General features: G+C 36.9%; 1 pseudogene; it reads left to right on the top strand.

The window, feature by feature from the left end:
- The first annotated feature begins 4,059 nt into the window (after positions 1-4,059).
- Positions 4,060-7,485, top strand: LOC149255400 (adenosylhomocysteinase-like; annotated as a pseudogene).
- Positions 7,486-7,859: the final 374 nt, after the last annotated feature.

Below are 7,859 nucleotides of genomic sequence, written 5' to 3'. Positions count from 1 at the left end.
ACTAGAAAAAGAATTTGAGAAGTGTGAGGGAGAACCCACCCTCTACATCAAAGAAAAAGATGGTAAAATTTTAATTGTTGTGCTATATGTTGATGATGTAATTTTCACAGTTAATGATGACTACCTCATTGAAAATTTCAAAGCAGTCATGAAAGAGGAATTTGAAATGACTGACATGGGTTTGCTGAGATACTTCTTAGGAATAGAAGTAGATCAAAATGAAAATGGAATTTTTATCTCACAGGCAAAATATGTAAATGAAGTGTTGGGTAGATTTAATATGCAAGAGTGCAAGACAGCAATCACTCCCACAGTAATGGGATTAAAACTCAGCAAAGAGGACAGCCGCAAGGATTTTGATCCTGGCGTGTACAAGAGCATAGTAGGTAGCCTTATGTATTTAACTGCAACTAGGCCGGATATAATGTTTTCTGTTAGTTTAATTTCCAGATTCATGGAGAGGCCAAAAGAAGCACATTGGCAGGCAGCAAAAAGAATTCTGAGGTATGTTAAAGGTACTAAAAGGTTTGGTATTTTATATATTGTCTCAGAATGTTCAGATTCAATTGGATACACTAATAGTGACTGGGCTGGAAGTGTAGATGATCGGAAAAGCACATCCGATTATGTTTTTCACATGGGTTCAGGAGCCATTTCATGGGCTTCTAAGAAACAACCTATTGTAGCATTTTCTACAACAGAGGCTAAATATGTGGCAGCTATAGCAACAACATGTCAAGGAGTTTGGATGAGAAGGATGTTAAGGAGCTTAGGCCAGGAGCAGGCAAAAGCAACGATGATTTTTTGTGACAATAGCTCAGCTATTGCATTATCAAAGAATTCAGTGTTTCATAAGAGAACAAAACACATTGACACAAAGTATCATTACATCAGGGAATTGGTAAGCAATGGAGAAATTGTCTTACAACATTGCAGGACTCAGGAACAGGTTGCAGACATTTTGACAAATCCATTGGATCAGAAAAGCTTTGCATTTTTGAGGAAATGTTTGGGTATGACTGAATGCCCAGTAGTTGAAATTAAAGGGGAGTGTTGAAATATTAATTTCAACCTGCCGTGCAGTAGCATTAAAATGGCGACCATAAAACCATTCCCGAAAACCACTACCTTATTGGACCGCTTTTGGTTTGCAGGTGGTTTTCATACAAACTCATCCGATGCAATGAAAACTTTATGTGCGTCCATTGTACCTTCTCCAAAATAACCTTTCCATCGGGACATAACGTTCAGCAAATAAAGGCCTTCTGATATTCACGACAACCGTTCGATTTCTTCAGGGCAGATCAACGGTTAACGGACAACATCAGACCTGCAGCAAATGAATTTTGATGTGCCATAAAAGTTTTTGGTTGACCGTCGTTCATCTCAGTAAAACAATTAATGCACTTTATTTGGGTTGGTAAAGTTTTTAATTTTAATGTTTTTTATTCCTTCGGAGGTATGGGCATAGTAAATATGTATTTACGTGTTATGTTTTTTTTATGTATTGCATATGCATTATATATGCTATGTTTTTGTGGTGTTGACCATTTAGAAAATGCAAAGGTGAAAACGCACAACAGTGTGAAGGTGAAACGAGAACAGAGCATGTAGTGTTTTATGTGCTGGAGGTTTTTTGTGATACGCAAGAGCGTATAATGATATTTCTTTTGAAGAATATGTGAAGTGAGTGAAACGCGCAGCAGCGCTGATATATGATTTTTTTTTTTTATTACAACAATATATGTAAAAGTTTTTTATTTTACAACAATAAATGTAAACAAAAATTTACACACAGCTGTGTAAATTTCTTTTATAAAGGAGACAAACCAATTTTGTTGAAATGTTTTTTTTGGTGAATCCCTCTGAGTGAAAGAGGATGAATCTTGCATCAGGAATTTTGTTTTAATGAATATAAATATTTTGTTGGTGTATGTAATGCTCTGCTCAGAAATGTTTTAAAGCTTCCCTGTGTTAAAGATCCTGGAGAAAAACAGAGCATTGTCTCTGTGTTCAGTTTATTTTGTTTTTGGGATTTTACCAGAAAAATCCCCAAGAGCATGGACTCCACTGGATCTGCTGGAAGAGTTAGGTGTCGGCGAAGGTTTTCATAGTATCATAGTTTTACTCTCTACAGGAAACAGAGATCTGGCATTAATGGAGGAGTACAGGACACTAGAATTGGAACCCTTGTCTATGGAAGAAAGCTGGGAACTGTTTGAGAGAGTAGCTTTCAAAGGCAGCGATGTTATAGAGGAGTTAAAGGAGTGTGCCCAAAATATTGTTGGCAAGTTCGAAGGTTTTCCCTTAGCCATAACTGTATTGGCTAAATCAATGATTGGGAAAACAACTCTAGATGAGTGGAATAATTATGTATCTCTGATAATTAGTGAGGATCCTTTTTTTCAAGATATTCATCCCCATGCTCATAAAGGTCTATATCTGCCATTAAAATGGAGCTATGATGATTTGTCCAATTTGAGCTTGCAAAATTGTTTTCTCTATTGTGCCATGTTTTCAGAAGATGAAGAAATTGATGTGGATATCTTGATGAGAATGTGGATTGATGAAGGCCTTGTCAAGAGAAGATAGGCTACCTATTCAACGGACATGGTCGCCACACGTAGCTACTCAAGGAATCTTCTAGATCGTAGTTTTTTCGTTGATAAGTAGCTCATTGGCAATGTTAAAAAATCAAAGAATGTGTGGAAACCAAAGCACATAAGAGTGCCGCCTGTTATTCGTGATCTCACATTGTATATTGGGGAGAATGAAAATAGTTTTTTATTTAGAGCAGGCCAACAGGTTAAAGAATTTACAGATGCACAAAGTCGGGATTGCAAGAAAATATTTCTACACCGGAATCAAATTGAAGATCTACCAAATGATTTCGCGGGCTCAAAATTTGTAAGTTTAAACTTGTCCAAAAATCCATTATCTGGTCATGTTCCACAAAGCTTTTTCCACGGCCTCACATATCTGCAGGTTCCTAATCTCTCCAACACCAGTATGGTGTCAGTGCAGACATCTCTTAGTCAACTCACATGTCTGGAGTTTCTCTCATTGAGCCGTACTCACATTTGCGATTTCCCTCTAGCCATATGCAATCTTCCACGACTTCAATTTTTAGATCTTTCCTTCTGCTATATAAGATCCCTCCCTCCCGCCATATGCAATCTTTCAAGGCTTCAAGATCTTAACCTACTGGGCTTAGAAAACTTGGTGATTCCATTGCAGATATCTCAGCTTACTTCACTGAAAAGGCTATAGTTGCATTCAGAAAGTTGAGAGCCTTTAAAGGATCTCACATGTCTAATAGAGCTCGCTCTAACTATAATTCCAAGGACCGAAGAGAATGAAATAGATATGGATTTAGGAACCTTGTTGGAAATTAGGCACTTATCCTTGGAGTATAATGCAAATCTTCTGCAACAGTTGAGCATGCATCTTCCCCCCACTATGCAAAATATGAAGAAACTGCAAATTCTCAGGTTGATCAGCTACAAGGGAGTAAACTTACCAGACTGGACTTGCGAGTTTCAATGACTACAGAGAATAGAATTGTTTGGGTGTCATCAAATGATAGAACTTCCTTCGTTGGATACATTGCCAAAGTTAAAGTTTCTCAAACTAAAAGCGTGCACACAGGTGGGGGACCTCACAGAAAGGCCAAATGGATCCAATGCTAGAGAGGGTGGATTTAATATCCGTGTCCTACTTACAAAGTATTGTGGGGTCATTCACTATGCTTCGTGTCCTTAAGATTAAGGATTGCCCAATGTTAAGGAGGTTAGGCATGGACATGTAGAGCTTAGGCAATTTGACGGTATCAATGGGGAATGTGATTGGTGGGAACAAACAATTTGGAACCATTATGGAATGACAAGAGCATGCGTGGAACAAATATTTAGAGTTTTGTGAATCTCTAATATTGTGATGTTTTATTTGTCTTTAGAGTTTTGCTAATATTGTGATGTTTTATTCATATTTACATCTTTGTGAACTAAATATTATTAGTGTGTTTTATTTGTATTTATACCTATATCACCACGTAATATTATGGCGATGTTCTATTTGTATTTAGAGCTTTGTGAACTGGTAATATTATCGTAATGTTCTATTTGTTTTCAGAACTCTTTGAATGGGTAATATTATTGTGATGTTTGAAGTGGTAATATTATTGTGATGTTTTACTTGTATTTAAAGCTTTTTGAACTCATAATATTCTTGAGATGATTTATTTGTATCTAAAGCTAAGTTCTGAACTGATAATATTATTGTGATGCTTTCTTATTGGACTATGCAAATTTTGGCGTGAGTGGGTGCAAAATTCTTGGTGTGTGTCACTTTGGGGATGCCCAACCCTGCGTACATTGAGAATTGAACCTGGGTTAGTTGGGGTAGACTCACATCAAGTTTATGCTAGACCACAACCCAACCTACACAAACTGAAGCACACTTACTAGAGGTCATGCCCGTTGTTACTAAAATTGATGTTGCATGAAGATGGAAGCTAAACTTATATGGGATGTAGTGGACATATCCAGTTTAGCTGGAATTTTATTTAGAGATTATAGATCGAAATCAGCTCATGTCTTTCTTTGTTCCAAGCTTTTAGTTGGGTGAATTTCCCACACAACCTCCTCCTCCCATAACATCATAATGCACTTGTTAGTTAGGCTTCATCTTTTTGCTTCATTGCTTCTCTATTGCGGTATCTTTCTACTTGTAGAATGTACAAATTGCATTAAAGAATAACCTCCCTTACAATGAACAAGGATTTTTTGGGGCTCCATTTTAGACATTAATAGAATTTATATGTTCATGATTTTGTAGGTCAAAGATGTTGCCATTTCACTACAAGAGAGGTTTGGTGAGCGTGAGTGCGTTGTAAGATACTCTTAATTTTGCATTATGAATATCAAATTAGAATAGTTATTTGGAAATTTTCGTTTTACATTTGAAGTTTCTATAATCTCTCACAAGAAAATTAAGTTTTCAAAGCCTACATTTACGGTTTTATATATTCTCTAATATCTAGCAAAAATGCTTTCTATTTTTCAAATATAGATTAAAAGCTTTCTGACTTGTTTTCTTGTATGACCATTAGTAGAAACCCTCATATCTTGACATCAACTCTTACAAGTACCCCTTTAATTACAAATGTTAGTCCTTGAAACTTTCCCTTATGTTAAGATGATTATCATCAAGCCTTAGACTCATATGTGGGCGTTTCCTGACACCAACAGTCACATCATTGTTCTTGCAGAGGGACGTCCGATGAACTTGGGTTGTGTAATTGGCCACCCAAGTTTTCTCATGTCTTGCTCCTTTACAAACCAAGTAAATATTTCTAATGCCCTGCAACCATTACTTGCACATACTAGATTGCTCAAGTATACCAATCCCTTGATTATATTGTTGCGTATGATCCATTGCTATTTGCCAGAAATCCCCATTCCCTATCCCTAGCCCAGTTACATTAAAAATCATGCAACATACAATGGAGTGGGTCATGCACGTCATAACAGTGTCCAATTTCACCAATTGATGTCATAGCCATGCGCTTTGTGCTTTTTCATAAACATTCTGTTGTTTTTTAATAGATGTTTTCAGGTGGGGATGGCGGGGATGTTGAGATCTTGTCTAGAGTTTTTGAAATGGGATATTGCTTATATGTTGTGATTTGGATTTGGATTCTTGCATCATTTCATTTTGGCTTGGTGTTTTTTAATATATGTTTTCAGGTAGATGCGTGATTTTTGAGATCTGGTCAGGGTGTTTCCAAGTAGGATCTTGTCTAGGTGTTATGGTTTGGATTAGAAATTTGTTCTCATTTCTTTTGAACTCACACCTTTCTAGTGGGTCTATTTTTGTTTAGATCTTGTCACGGTGTTTGAGATGTGGAATATTGATTAACTTTTGTGTTTTTGTTTCTAGCAATGAGTTTTGTGTTTGTTTTAAAGGAGGTAGGATCTCATCATCAAACTGTTATACAGATTTATAGTATAATATGGTGAATTTCAAACCACTATTTATGAGTATCGACAGTATTATCTTGTATCTTTTTAAAGCATTAGGAAGTATCTTAATCTTAATGCTAATCTTAATCATGCAATACTAGCTTCCTGATGTTGGATCTCATATGGCCTTGGGGGCATTTTGGTCTCATTCATGATGTTATGAGTTGCACGGTTGTTGTTAGTTGCCTTGATTCTTCAGTGTCATTGAGAACACATCATAAGGCTTTTGGTATCGTTAGCTTGCATTGCATTAGATTTTAGGATTCACTAGTTTCCACTACATTAAAAAAAAAATCAATTTTTAGGGGTACTGAATCAATGTGAGTTCATGATAGGCATAGAAGCATCTTCATATTTAAAATCAAGTACCTTTACATATATTCAATTATCTGGCTATGATTTGTTAATATTAGATAAGGTTTTGAAAGTTGATTGGACTTGTATGGAAGTTTTGAATTATTGTCAATTATAGATCAAGGGCCAGATTTCTCAGCTCTTTGTTTCTTCAAACTTTTTCTATTTGAGATCCAACTTGTGTTGATTTTGTTTTTCTTTCTTCTTTTGCAGTTTGGCAACTTGTATGTATGTAGGTACTCTCTCTGAGACTATCTAATGAGAGAAACAAATGTCATGATTGCTGGTAAGGTTGTTGTTGCTTATGGGTATGGAGATGTTGGCAAGCGTTGTGTTGCAGCCTTGAAAGTCGTTGGAGCTAGGGTCATTGTTATAGAGATTGATCCTATCTATACCTTGTAACCACTTCTGGAAGGCCTTCGTGTTCTCACCCTTGATGATATAGTTAGCACTACTGATATCTTTGTGACATCCACTGGCAACAAGGACATCGTCATTGTAGATCACATGAGGAAAATGAAGAACAATCCCATTGTTTGTAACATCAGTCACTTTGACAACGAGATTGATATGGAAGGCATAGAGACTTTCCCTGGTGTTAAGAAAATTACCATCAAGCCTCGAACTGATAGGTGGTTGTTCATTGACACCAACAGTGGCATCATTATTCTTGCAGAGGGACGTGTGATGAACTTGGGTTGTGCAACTCGCCACCCAAGTTTTGTCATGTCTTGCTCCTTTACAAACCATGTAAATATTTCTAATGCCCTTTAACCATTGCTTGTACATAGTATATTTCTCAAGCATACCAATCCCTTGATTATATTGTTGTGTATGATCCATTGCTACATAGGTGGATGTTCCATAAATGGTGCATAATCTCTACTTTTTGTTGCAGGTCATTGCTCAATTAGAGCTCTGGAATGAGAAGAAATCAAGGAAGTATGAGAAGAAGGTCTATGTGCTGCCTAAGCATCTAGATGAGAAGTTGGTTGTTCTTCACTTGCCCAAGTTGGGTGCCAAGCTAGGAAAGCTTTCTCCTGATTAGGCAGAGTATATCAATGTGCTTGTTGAGGGACCTTACAAGCCTGGTCACTACCGATACTAAAAACATGAGACATTTGGGATGCCTTGTTGGACGGCTAGAAAATGTCCTCGCTGTTTACGAATAAAAGAAACTGTAGCATTTATTTTTGGCAGTTCCGTTGTTTTAAGGGACCTTACAAGCCTCCTGACTACATACTGAAGAGATGACATTTTGGGTGAGACCTGCTCGGTGAGTATCAAGTATCAATGCTCCTTGACATTTAAATATCTCGCCTCTCTTTGTCGGCATCTCCATTCTTTGGGTAGAATTATAATGAAATTTTGCTATTGCTTGTATGCGTTGCTACTAAATTTCTTGCAGCATCACATCAAGCATCTGTTTTTAAGGAAGCATGGGCTTGCAACACCCAAACACCAAAAAACCATGCACCTTTC

Source organism: Pinus tabuliformis, chromosome 7 (assembly GCF_031772625.1).
Source record: "Pinus tabuliformis cultivar Carrire ecotype Pingquan chromosome 7, CPIR1, whole genome shotgun sequence".
Taxonomy (NCBI): domain Eukaryota; kingdom Viridiplantae; phylum Streptophyta; class Pinopsida; order Pinales; family Pinaceae; genus Pinus; species Pinus tabuliformis.
This window is presented reverse-complemented; position numbering and strand designations above follow the sequence as displayed.